This window comes from Erythrolamprus reginae, chromosome Z (assembly GCF_031021105.1).
Source record: "Erythrolamprus reginae isolate rEryReg1 chromosome Z, rEryReg1.hap1, whole genome shotgun sequence".
NCBI classification, from domain to species: domain Eukaryota; kingdom Metazoa; phylum Chordata; class Lepidosauria; order Squamata; family Dipsadidae; genus Erythrolamprus; species Erythrolamprus reginae.
This window is the reverse complement of record NC_091963.1, coordinates 119,249,089-119,262,573: the sequence shown is the minus strand read 5'-3', so window position 1 is coordinate 119,262,573 and position 13,485 is coordinate 119,249,089. Positions and strand designations below refer to the sequence as shown.

At 43.5% G+C, this 13,485-nt stretch overlaps 2 protein-coding genes across 2 annotated transcripts in view; both read left to right on the top strand.

The window, feature by feature from the left end:
• Window positions 1-13,485, top strand: part of RUVBL2 (RuvB like AAA ATPase 2) — a 615,067-nt gene that overhangs the window by 222,202 nt on the left and 379,380 nt on the right. The gene's annotated exons all lie outside the window — the stretch shown is intronic.
• SYT3 (synaptotagmin 3) overlaps window positions 589-13,485 on the top strand; it is a 74,329-nt gene continuing 61,432 nt past the window's right edge. The window contains exon 1 of the mRNA XM_070729817.1: window positions 589-690. The gene's annotated coding sequence lies outside the window, so the exon portion shown is untranslated. The remainder of the gene's footprint in view (window positions 691-13,485) is intronic.

The window sequence follows — 13,485 nt, the reverse complement described above, 5'->3', positions numbered from 1 at the left end:
TCTTTGATTTGCTGGCCGTGGGTGTGTGCTTTAAAGGGCAACGTCCAAGCAGAAGGAAGGTTGGGAGGGTTGTCATCTTGCTAGATCCTGCCCATGAAAAAGGACGCCGCCTTCTAAACCAAGTTCCAAAGTTCGCCACCGCGTTGCCTATCTGAATACATCGCGACAACACTGCACCCTTCTGGCTCCCATCCTTCCGCTTGAGAGCCTCCCAGAATAGCCTTGGGCGAACGAGAGGCGCCCTTCTCCCGCCCCCCAACCTGAAAGCCACGAAACTGCACGGGAGCCGCTGGGTGTGCCGGTGCATGCATCCTTTATCCCTCTGCACACAGATTGTGCAGGGACCACATACTCTGCTGCCAGTGCCGCCGCCGCCGCCGCCTTACTGCTTTGCCTGGCTCTCCCCCACCCACCCCACTTCTCCCTCCGCCAACCCTCGCGGTGCCGCCCCCCGACCCACCGCATCTAGTCCGGCGAAGGGGCTGCCGCAGCTCCCTCGCTCGCGTTTTCCACCGCCCCCCTTCGCCCCTCCTCCATCCCTTCTTTCTGCGAGCGCCCTCTAGTGGCCTGACTTCAGCTCCCAGGACCAGCTTCCGTGGCCAGCCGGCAAGGGAGGCAACAGTCGCGGAGTGCAACCAGCCGGTTGTCCTTCGCCCAGAGTCGGCTTCTCCGGCGTTCCCTCTTCTGCAGGTAAGGAACAGGCAATATGGGCAGAGAGGAGAGCGGCTGCTGCTGCTGCGCCTTTCGACTGAGTAGGGAGGCTGCTGCTGCTGCTGCTGCTGGATGTGATCTGAGCTGGAGGGGGAAAGGGAGGAAAAGTGGGGGCTCGGTTGCATATGGGTGAAGGCGGGGTGACGGAGGGTCTTCTCCGCCATGGAGAGAAAGGGGGAGGGGGGAAAGGTGCAGGAGGGGAGAAGTGAAACGGGTTCTGTGGCTGGAAAGAGAAGATCCTCGTGGGGGAGGGAGGGAGGGAGGAAAGGGAGATGGAGTTGGTGAAAGGGGGCTGTCATGGCATGCAGGTAGGACCTGGGAAGGAGGAGCTGAGGCATGCAATGAGGTGCAGCTGGAAAATCGGGGTGGAGGTCGGGATCCAGGCCCGGGAGGCAGGCACCGGTGGGGCCCTAGTTAGGAACCCAGAGTGAGGTGGGAAAAAACGAAAAGGGAAGGTCCCCGGGATAGAGAAGCAAAAGAAATCAAGGCGGAACAGAGAGATCGAAGACACGCATGGGATGCAGTAGAGGGAAGGGAACAAGTTTTGGGGGGCAGCAGGTGTTTCAATTTGCATTTTGGAAGGGGAGGGTCACGCACAGCAGCTGCATCCATTCAGAGACTGGGCCCCTCCTGCTGGCAAGAAAGAAGGGGCCAGGTATGGGGGCAGCAGGTTTTTGACTCTATGGGGTTCCCTCATCCACACACCCTTGCCTGGCGGAGGGTGTAATTAGGAGGCGGCTGGCAGGGCTCAGCACGTCAGGGCGCAGACAATGGGCCAGCCTCCCGGGGCGGCTGTTGTGCCAACACGCTGCTAATGTGATTAGGGGCACATCTCGCAGCCAGCACCAGCCTCTTGTGTGCCAGTGAGCGTGCAAGAGGAGGGGAGGCAACAGCTTGGAAAGAGAGATGGCGGGGAGGGGAGCAACGCCAGAGAAGGCCGTGCCTCCTTTGGCAAACGGAAGCCTTGAAGACTTTGGAAAGAATGAGGTATCTTCCAAGGGGAATGAGTGAACCCTGAAGGGAAAGAGCATGCGGTGTGTGCGCAGACTTGCTGATATGCCTCAGCATGGCATGGGCAGATGGGCTGATTCCGTAGCGGGCGTAGAACAATACAGTACATATTAATGTACTATGTTTACCAGGAGATCACATTTCCTTCTGACATTGGGCATGAAACCTGTCTATCAACAGCCTTTGCAGTGGAAGGTTTGTAACACCATTGTGTTTCACATTTGGTTTGTGTACACATTAAAAGTGCAAGTGTGATAGAACAGCTGTTTGTCTGCGTGAAATAAATAGAATTCTAGTAACAGCCTTTGTGCTTGTATGTGTGTGAGGGTTACAGTGCCTCCTCAGCTCAGCTCTGTACCACCTCAGCTAAAAGATACGCAAAAATTAAATGTATGCAGATAGGTGAGTTCATTCCAGGTATTGTGTATTAGGGTAGCCGTGACAAAAATAAAGTTTATTCCATAATATTTTTTTATTCAACTTTAGTGAAAACAATGGACTGCAAATATGATAGTGATGCACCTGCAGAACATAATTTATTATGCATTCCCCATGCTGAGGAAATATAAGTTTCTTCACCAAAGAATATCCTGTTAGAAGTTTATCACATATTAATATAATATTATTACCATTATGTGTGGCTCACTATCCTTTTTAGGCTGGAGTGCAAATATTTCTCCCCTCTTTTTCAATTATGATTATTCTTGGAGACTGCCTCGTTAAGTCTCTACAGTTTTCTTAGCCAGATGTTCAGAAATGGTTTGTCATTGTCTCCTTCCTGGAGCTGAGAGAAAGTGACTGGCCTAAGGGGATCCAGATGACTTCCTATGAAAGGTGGGTCTGGAACTCAGGCTGTCCCGATTTTTAGCATGCCTTAGCCACTAAACTGAGTTAGCTCTCTCAGACTATGCAAATATATCTGTATACATGTGTGTGGATCGGTTGCGTGATATGCCTGCCTGAAGAAAACAAAGCATGACTTCCACTAATGCTTCCTGTGTAGAAGAGGATCAGGCCTAACTTGGTATAGATATTTTTGTTTGCTTCCCTCTTAAAAAACAATGCTTTTTAAATAAGTCAAGAAATGTTTTTCAATCAAAGAAACCTGTAATTTTCTCTTCCCCCTAATTTAATTTTTAATCTTAGCCACTTTAAGGGAGATTTCTGCCAGGTCCAACCCCAGCGATGACACTTTGAAGTCCAGTCAGATCCAATCCTGTACTTGCCTACACTTAATAGACAAAATCTTGGCAAACTAAAGGTGTAGCCTTCTAACCTACTAGATCTATCATGAGACATTGTAAAGCAGTGGTCCCCAGCCTTTCCAGCTCCACAGACCAGGGGCAGCGATGTGTGTCTGTGTTTCGCATGTGCAACATAATCCTGAACATGATCAAATGAACCTTCAGATACTTGCCCACTGATTGCGTGGCCGAGTTACCAAAGGGCCGTGGCTCAGAAGTTTAGGACTCCTTTTCTAGAGCCCTCATCCTATTTGGGACTGTGCAGTCTCTTAATTTAGGCCTCTCCCTGGAAGAGCATTGTGTTTGTGTTGTAAAAATTTACCTGTTGGTCCTGCAAGTGCAGATTCCCTAACACTTTCTACAGTTTGGCCTCTGCAGCTATTGAACTATCTATCTATCTATCTATCTATCTATCTATCTATCTATCTATCTATCTATCTATCTATCTATCCATCCATCCATCCATCCATCCATCCATCCATCCATCCATCCATCTATCTAGTCAAGCATATATAAGTACAGAAAAAGTATAAACATGATTGTGAATACATCAGATGTTTACAAATACATGGGGACATTAGGACGCGGATGTTAGGCATGTTGGTGCACTTATGCACGCCCCTTACAGACCTCTTAGGAATGGGTTGAGGTCAACGGGAGGCAGATTAAGGTTAAAGTTTTGAGGGTTGGAGGAGGAAACTATAGAGTCCAGTAGTGCATTCCAGGTGTTGACCATTCTGTTGCTGAAGTCGTATTTTCTGCAATCGAAATTTGGAGTGGTTACTACTATTATCCTCATCCCATGTGCCTTGCTGATCAAGAGATGATAGCATTATTAATTTCTCCCATCTTTAAACATTGAACATTTGCTTTATCTATTAAATCTTACTTCCACTATCCTTTCTTTCCAAAAATACTGGCTCCAAATCTACCCACGTCTGAAAATATTTAGTGTCTTAAAAATCTGCCCCCCTCTCTCGTTTCCCCTGCAATTTTTGTTAAATGATTTGAATGGGCACTCTGCAGAAATTAGAAGGAAGGTTACAGTAGTCCCATCCCTTATCTCAAACTCTCCCTAAGTTTCAATATGGTCTACTGATTAAGGCCACAGCCTAGCAAAGGCTGTGAGTTCAAGTCTTGCTTTAGTCATGAAAGTCACCTGGGTGATTTTGGTCAGTAACTCTATCTCAGCCAAACCCACTTCACAGTTGTTGTGGAGAAAATAGGAAGAAGTGTTGGATATATTCGCTACTTTATTTATAAAAATAAATAATAAAGGTGAGATATGAAGAAATACAATAAAAACAAAAAAGCCAATTAATTTTTTTTTTAAAAACCCTTCCTTTAGGGTTATAGAAAAACTTTGCAGGATGGAGATAGTATTCCTCATATTGGCAGGAACAAGACATCTTATCGACCCGACATGGCTGTGGATGCAACAGGGCTGGGTCGTGTTACTTTCAGATGGCAGCGCAGAAAGACAGGCAGGCAACTGCAAGTTGGGAGCGGAAAAGGTGGGAATTCCTAGTTACCTGAGTGGGATTGGGACCCTGTGAGTAATTTATGGATTTATCAAACAGATTTATATGACTGCCTTTCTATCCAAAGGAACTATGGGTAATGAACAAGAATAAAAACACAATTATTTTTTAAAAAAATAAAGCTATTTTTTTACCTATCAGTTGGATATAAAGGTCAAAAGGAAAGAAGGAAGGAAGGAAGGAAAGAAGGAAAGAAAGAAAGACAGACAGACAAAGAAAGAAGGAAGGAAGGAAAGAAAGAAAGACAGACAGACAGACAGACAGACAGAAAGAAAGAAAGAAAGAAAGAAAGAAAAAGAAAGAGAAAGAAAGAAAGAAGAGCCCTAGTATGGCCTGATACAACTCATATTTGTAAATCAACTACACAATGCCAGCTAATTTCTGTATCTGACGTTTTTGGCCTTGAGGAGTGCAATATCCAGTTCAGTCGCTATGGTGTATGGAATTTTAGCTACTCTGTTAAGACGGAATGTTGCCCGGGTTATATAACCATCATGGAGGTAATGTACACTTTGTACCCCAATGAGATGTGACTTATGCACTGGAACAAGCTATAATACATATAGTTCAAGAATGTCTCCTCAAGAAATTTCAAGGTACCTAGAACGTTCTCCTTGCAGCCACCACCGGAAGGGCTCAGGTGGTTAGCTTCTTTAGATAACAAATGATAACCTTGCAATTGTATACAATTGCAATGTTATCATTTGCAATTGTATGGCTCCATGTTATGGCGATTTCATTATGGTTTTATCTTAATTTAATATTTTATCTCCTGTATTGTCTACATATTATTTGTGTGTGTGTGTGTGTGTGTGTGTGTGTGTGTGTGTTTGCTGATGGTTTATTTAAATAGTAATATATAAAATAAATAAACAAATAAATGAATGATTGAATAAATAAACAAACAAATACACAACCAAGCCAGCTCTGTCAACATTTTGGGCCTGGAGGGAGGATGCTGCAGAGTTATAGTGAGGGCTGCTCAATTATGAAATTGCTGATACTACAAGAACAGCCAACAGGGCAGATGGTAACACTGAACTAGATGTTGATCAACTTATGTCTGACAGAAATTTGTAAAAAGAGGAGAGTGCATATTACATGCTGCAAAATTTGGCAACGGGGAGGGTCCCCATCTTGCTGAATGAGGCTCTACATATCTGCTTGAATTACACCTTTAATGAAAAGGATGATGGGCCCCTGACACCTCGGCATATGATTTTAGGTCTACATCAAGCTGCTTGGTGTATGCCCAAAACCTTTTCTCTGTGTGTGTGTCTGGCATAAATTCTGGTCTCAGTTGTTGACAGTTGATACTGTTTTTTGCTGCTACTTTCAAATTAAAAACAAAGTGCATCATAAATTTCAAAATATATTTTAGTTAATTGTTTAATTACCACCCCCACCCCGAAGCAAGACCCTTACAAAAATCCTTTGTGTTGCTAACCTATTCAATTCTACCACCACCCGTTCCCTAATGGGCAAATCTTAGCCACTCAAAGGTTCCCTAGTCTTGATCTATAATAGTGAAGCCTGGTTGCCTGAGTCCACAATGGAGAGTACTGCTCATTAAAGATTAGAAATAGTGGTTGATTAATATCTAGGCAATCAAACCGGTCAGTCCTAGAGGAGATCAACCCTGACTGCTCTTTAGAAGGCCAGATCCTGAAGATGAAACTGAAATATTTTGGCCACCTAATGAGAAGGAAGGGCTCATTGGAGAAGAGCCTAATGCTGGGAACGATTGAGGGCAAAAGAAGAAGGGATGATGGAGGATGAAGTGGCTGGATGGAGTCACTGAAGCAGTCAGCAGGAGCTTAAATGGACTTAAATGGTAGGTGGCAGGGGACAGGAAGGCCTGGAAGAACGTTGTTCATGGGGTCACAATGGGTCAGACATGACTTTACCTTTAAACTCTCCGCTGTTGACCTCACCTGATTCCTAAGAGGTCAGTAAGGGGCGTGCATAAGTGCACCAGCGTGCCTACCGTCCCCTGTCCTAATGTTCCCTCTTGTTACTACCAATCTTATGTATATAAGCTATGTTATATCTACGTCAGGGCTTCTCAACCTTTCTAAGGCCGCAATCCCTTAATATAGTTCCTCGTGTTGTGGTGATCCCCAACCATAGGTCTAGTACCAATTGTCTCAACAGAGCTTTAAGCTGATTGGCAGGAAGCTCAGAGGGACACCTCCACTGTAAACACCTGATTGGTCGGATTATAAAAATACGTTCTAAGGCACCAGAATAGAAGCTTTAGTTCCTAATATAATGGGAAATTTGTCTTTTTCCATGGTCTTAGGTGACCCCTGTGAAATGGTCATTCGACCCCCAAAGGGGTCCCGACCCCCAGGTTGAGAACCACTGATCTATGTATACTACTAATACGTACTTGACTAATTAAACAAACAAACAAACAACAAACAAACTGACAACAAAAACAACATCTAGGCTTAAGATTCAGCCATAGTATTTGGGTGGCACACATAGTTATAAAAGGTAGCCATCCTATTCCCCAACCAGGGAAAGTAGGAGTGAAATGGAAGGTCGGAGCTCTTCTTTCTACCCCCTACCTTTCTGCAATGCATATTTTACATGATGGGTCAGCAGGAAGAGAACAGAAGCGCTTTTTAGATTAGCCTTCCCCAACCAAATGTTTTCCTGTATTTCCTGTATATGTGTTGATTTGTAAGTCCCATCGTTCAGGCACAGATCATGCTGGCTGAAGAAGATGAGATGAGACAATTTATGTGAAGGTTTCCCTGGGTGTGCGGTTGCCTTCGGTCAGCAATTTAGTCTAGATTTCCTGTGTGCGCTTTCAGATGTAGAACCTGCTTTATCAAATGTACTAATGGATTAATGAGATTCTCATGACAGACAGGTAGAGAACAAGACCAATGTGATGTAATTTCTGTATGAATTCCTCTTGTCTGATTCCATTTGTGTTTCCTAAACTATGGTTTGGTGCCTGACTTTGCATTGTAGAAAGATAAAAATTGTCCCTACTAGGGCTCTTCTTTCTTTCTTTCTTTCTTTCTTTCTTTCTTTCTTTCTTTCCTTCCTTCCTTCCTTCTTTCTGTCTGTCTGTCTTTCTGTCTGTCTGTCTTTCTTTCTTTCTTTCCTTTTGACCTTTATATCCAACTGGTAGGTATCCACATGGCTAGGAGTTGAATTACAAAAGAAGTGGTGACATAATCTAGGGATTCACTCAATATAAAGAACATGAGGACCTTCAAATGCATCAAGGACTGGTTCCACTTATCTTATTGAACACCCACAATCAAAAAGAAGTAACCAGGATGACAGTTTGCCCCAAAGTGTTAAGTACCTTAGATACAATACAATACAGAATAGTATAGAAGTACAGAATAAATGGGCTAAGTGGGACACAACTCAACAGGCAAGTGGGATAAATTGAACAATGGTCCATAGAAAAGGAAGAAGGCAGACCAGTCAGTCTCCACTGAATGTCCCAAGACAAAGGATAGGGTAGTGTTTCTGTAGATACCTATTGTAATTGGAAGAGCTTCTGAAAGTTTTAGATTTAGGAGCAAAAATATAATGAAATAATGTTTTACAATGAGTTCTAAGTATTTATTGGAGGGGAAGATTGCTCCAAGTGACAAATACTGCTTCTGTGTCATACACTCATTAAGTTACAGTTCCAGCAGGAAAAATATGGTAAATGGCACGATTGCAATTTTTACATCCTGAAAGCTTACTGTAGTATAATGTTTGGCAAAACCTCTAACTCCTTCAGTGAAAAGGTGAGTTTTTTGTTTCTATCTTGATGAGAGTCAGGTCCTTTGATATGGGGGGGGGGGGGATTTAAGATTTTAAAAAAGAAAACAATTGGATTCTTGATTATCTAACTTCATTTATTTGAGGATCACATTTAGCTTTGTGAACTTCAACAAGGGGTAAGTACTTGCTGAAAACCGAGTGAAGATATTTCATGGCAGGATATATAGCTGGCCACCAGATTTGATGGCTATAAAAGAAAGGCAGGAAAATCCATGGGGGATCCACTCTTGCTTTAATCCTGCAGCTGGATAAAATTATCATTTGTAAAGGACATATATCTTAGTACACCAATTGCTAAGAACTCTCTCTCGAGACATCTGGTTGCTTACTTGCAGAGAAAATTTGAGAAGTTGGACTAATTTTGGTTTGCTCCAGCAAAACATCTCTTGTGTGAGAAGACATAAATGTTCTGGATTATAATATACAGCATTATGATTTGGGGAGAAAAATAAGAGACGAAAAAGAAGCAAAATGATGTTATCCCATTAATAAGCAGAATTCCTGGCTTCTTTTTGGTAGAACCCCAATGGATAGGATAAGATAGGATAGACTAGACTAGACTAGAATACACTAGACTAGACTAGACTAGACTAGAATAGAATAGAATAGAATAGAATAGAATAGACTTCTTTATTGGCCAAGTGTGATTGGACACACAAGGAATTTGTCTTGGTGCATATGCTCTCAGTGTACATAAAAGAAAATATAGATTTGTCAAGAATCTTGTGATACAACACTTAATGATTGTCATAGAGGTCAAATAAGCAATGAAGCAATATTAATAAAAATAAGCAATGAAGCAATATTAATAAAAATAAGCAACGAAGCAATATTAATAAAAATCTTAGGACACAAGCAACAAGTTACAGTCATACAGTCCTAAGTGGGAGGTGTGAGTCATGCTCTCCCCCTCCCCAGCATGGAGGGCCAAATGGCCATGATGGTCAATGCAGCAGCAGTATATGGATGCCCAGTTTCATTTTCAGTTGTTGCCTTGTGAAAACTACAAAGCCAGAGACTTGTTTTTTCTTATGCGTAGTGCCTACAACCAGTGTTCCCTCTAATTTTTTGGGGGGGTGGGCGGAAAAGTATAGTGTCTGAGCGGCAGTCCCTTCGGGACTGGGCGGCACAGAAATAATAAATGAATAAATGAATGAATGAATGAATGAATAAACAAACAAACAAAGAAATAAAAAACCCACCCTGTTTTGCCTCAGAGAATTTCAAAATAAAATACTGTACTGTGTGAATATAACAGTGAGCTCATAATAGGGCAACTCTATCAATATCAAAATGCCACTTAAATAGTTGAGCTAGTTTCAAACTAGATTTTGATTTTCTTTCTCTCTTCCTTACTCCCATTCTTTTTCTTTCTCTTTTCCTTCCTCTCTTTTTTCTATCTGTTTCTCTCTCTTCCTCTCTTCCTCTCTCTCTCCTTCCCTCTCACTCTTTCCCTCTCGGCTTCTGGGCAGGTTTGGAAAACTCTGAGTTGATGATGATTTTTAAGTGAGCAATTGCTCACTGCTCAGCTTAGAGGGAACTATGCCTACAACTAGGCTGTTGTTCAGTACACATCAAGTCATGTTAGTTATAACTTTTTCTTCATTCTATATTTGCAGTGTTGGAGAATGTGCTCTTGTCATATAGAAAGTGGAAACCATCTTCATATTGTTTCAGGTTTTTCACATCCTCCTCTGCTTTTCTTTCTTCCTTCTGGCCTGGGGTTCCATTGGGGTGGAGGTCTTTCCCCCCCTCCCCCAATGTGCTTCTCATCTGCATAGGGGTAGCACTAATAGCTCAGATCCCCCTTCCTGGAGGTTCCCTTCAAAATCCCTTTTCTCTTGTTCCTCCTCCTCATCTCCCTTACACAGCACAGTGACTCATTCCATGCGGGGGTGACAAGTGGCAAGTGATTGAAGAGGCGGTATTGACATGATGCATGAGCCAGAGAACTGAAATCTCCCTTCCAATGACACAGATAAGTGCATCCTGCACATGCACACTTGGCTTAACGGCAGGGCTTCCTTTTTCATGTATAATAGTCAACTGGGCAGCCTCATCCAGAAGGACAGAGGACATTCCACAGGTGTCACCAAAGGCAATGGTATGGTAGCTAATGCATTTGCAGCATATCCCATCTTAGCTGCACCTAAGCAGGGAGGGAGGGGGAGAAGAGGCTTCTCTAAGAACAATGTGTGTTTCACTCTTAATGCAAAAGTGTGTTGCTCCAACTCTAAAACTGTGATCGTGAAAGTTTGCTGAGCCAAGGTCAAAAAGAAACAAAATGAAAATGTTGTTTAGAAACTGAGCATTAAGTGTTTGTGGCAGTTGCTCAGGCTTGTTAAGGAAGCTTTTTGCTAAGGTAATTCAAAGATAAGAGGAGCAGCACATAGCTGTACCCTGCCTATTTGTACTTTATGGTGCACTTAAGATACTTTGCAAAGCAATGGGCATGTCAAGAAACAAAGACGTAAGAAAATAGGCAACAAGTTGACAAACTGAGCTAACAATTACAGGAGATGAATAAGAGAAAATGAGCATGAACCACCCAACGGTGTGTGAATTCATACTCAGCTACCACTGAAAACATACCAGTCTGCTAGATACCCTGACCTGGAAAATCATTCTCTGATAGATTGTCTGAATTCTGCAACATGTATACATACCAGTTGCTGCTCTGTGACTGTGTTTTGTCAAGTACTGCATGCTTAGGATAGTGCCATTCTTCCTAATGTAAATGCTATTATTTGAATTATTCAGCAGGCAGACATAAATTAGATGCAATTACCAAGACATTGTGGGTAGTCATTGACTTACAACAGTTCATTTGGTTCAATTCAGTAATATCAGCATTGAAAAAGGTGGCTGATGACCATTTTTCCACACAACCTTTGCAGGATGCCCCCCTGATCACGTGATCAAAATTCACACGCTTGGCAACTGATGCGTACTTACAACCGTTGCTGTGTCCTAAGGTCATATGATCAACTTTTCCACTCTTGACAAGGAAAGTCGATGGGAATGTTAAATTCACTTAAAAATCATGTTATTAACTTATCAACTGTGATAAGTCACTTAACACGTCTGGCAAGAAAGGGCGTAAAAAGGGAAAAACTCATTTAACAAGAAAAATATGGGGTTCAGTTGTGGTTTAAGTATACCTGTATAATGTATCCATGAAATTGCAATGGTACCTCTACTTAAGAATTTAATTCGTTCTGTGACCAGGTTCTTAAGTAGAAAAGTTTGTAAGTAGAAGCAATTTTTCCCATAGGAATCAATGTAAAAGCAAATAATGCGTGCAAACCCATTAGGAAAGAAATAAAAGCTTGGAATTTGGGTGGGAGGAGGAGGCGGAAGAAGAGGAGGAGGAGGACTGTTTCTGCCAAAGGAAGAAGGTGAGGTGAGGGGAATCAAAAAAATCCAAAACTTTAAGGTTTCAAAAAAAAAAGAAGAGGGACGGTGAGGAGGAGTATGTGTCTCCCATACACCCAGCAGGAGGCTGCCTCCCATACACTGCACCAGAGAGAGAAACCCAGGTGGATGAGAGGGGGGAACCTCCCACTCCTTTAACTGAAAGGTGACTGCTGCTGCTGCTGCTGCTGCTGCTGCTGCCTGCTTCCTCTTCCTTCCCATGCTGAAGAGCTCCCCTCTCCTCTCGCTCGCTTGCTTTGTAGCCAGTGCCTTTCCTTCACTGTGGTGACTCCTCGGTTTGGCTGAAGCCGAGTTGATCCGGCCTGGGCGAAACGCCATCTTTTGCCTTTCCACACCCAGACACTCCAGGAGGCAACCTCGCACCAGGTGTATGGGAAGCAGCGCGAGGGAGTCACCACAGCGAAGTGGTTTATTCCCTCTAGGTTTAGGTTAGGTTGATTGGATTTATATGCCGCCCCTCTCCGCAAACTCGGGGCGGCTCACAACAATAATAAAAAACAGTACAGTACACAATACCAAATCCAATGCCCACCCATCCAGTTCCAATTTAAATTAATAATCTCATAAAAAACAGTATATATAAAAAACAGGCACACAGTCAATCAATCAACAAAACAACATGGGCAAGGGGGAGGTGTTTTAGTTCCCCCATGCTTGACGGCAAAGGTGGGTCTTAAGGAGTTTACGAAAGGCAGGGAGGGTGGGGGCAATCCTAATCTCAGGGGGGAGCTGGTTCCAGAGGGTCGGGGCCCCCACAGAGAAGGCTCTTCCCCTGGGTCCCGCCAGACGACATTGTTTAGTCGACGGGACCCGGAGAAGGCCTAACCGGTCGCTGGGATTCGTGCGGCAGGAGGCGGTCCCGAAGATATTCTGGTCCGGTGCCATGAAGGGCTTTATAGGTCATAACCAACACTTTGAATTGTGACCGGAAACTGATCGGCAGCCAATGCAGACTGCGGAGTGTTGGAGTGATATGGGCATACTTGGAGAAGCCCATAATTGCTCTCGCAGCTGCATTCTGCACGATCTGAAGTTTCCGAACACTTTTCAAAGGTAGCCCCATGTAGAGAGCGTTACAGTAGTCGAGCCTCGAGGTGATGAGGGCATGAGTGACTGTGAGCAATGACTCCCGGTCCTGTGAGCAATGACTCTCCAAGAAAGGAACATGCTTCGTTTGCTTTCGACTGCCAAAGCCTCCTTAAGCGCCACTGAAAGGCTCCTCTGGCAGCCCCGAAAAGCCCGAGATGGCCGGGATTAAAGGGGGAATGGTAGGAAACTGGCTGGGCCTTTGTGCCGCTCTCAAATTTCCTGGGAAATTTTTCTGGGCTCGGGTTCTTAAGTAGAAAATGGTTCTCAAGAAGAGGCAAAAAAATCTTGAACACCCGGTTCTTATCTAGAAAAGTTCTTAATTAGAGACGTTCTTAGGTAGAGGTACCACTGTAGTTCATATTTTCATGAACAAAATGGTGTGGTGTTGGAGAGGGTGTCCATCGGTCGCTGTCATGGATGTGATGGATATGAAAGAAACCTGTTTTTAAATTCTCAGTTAGCTTTAAGTTTTTGGCCTCACTTCTTGTACCCTTGAAATGGCAATACTGATTATTTTATTGAGTATAGCTGATAACAACAAAGCAAATCTTGTAGGGAGAAAACTAATACATCAGGTATTAAAAGCAATTTCAAAAGAATGATTATAATAAAAGAGAACATCATGATCCAAATGCCAAAATTGTGCAATA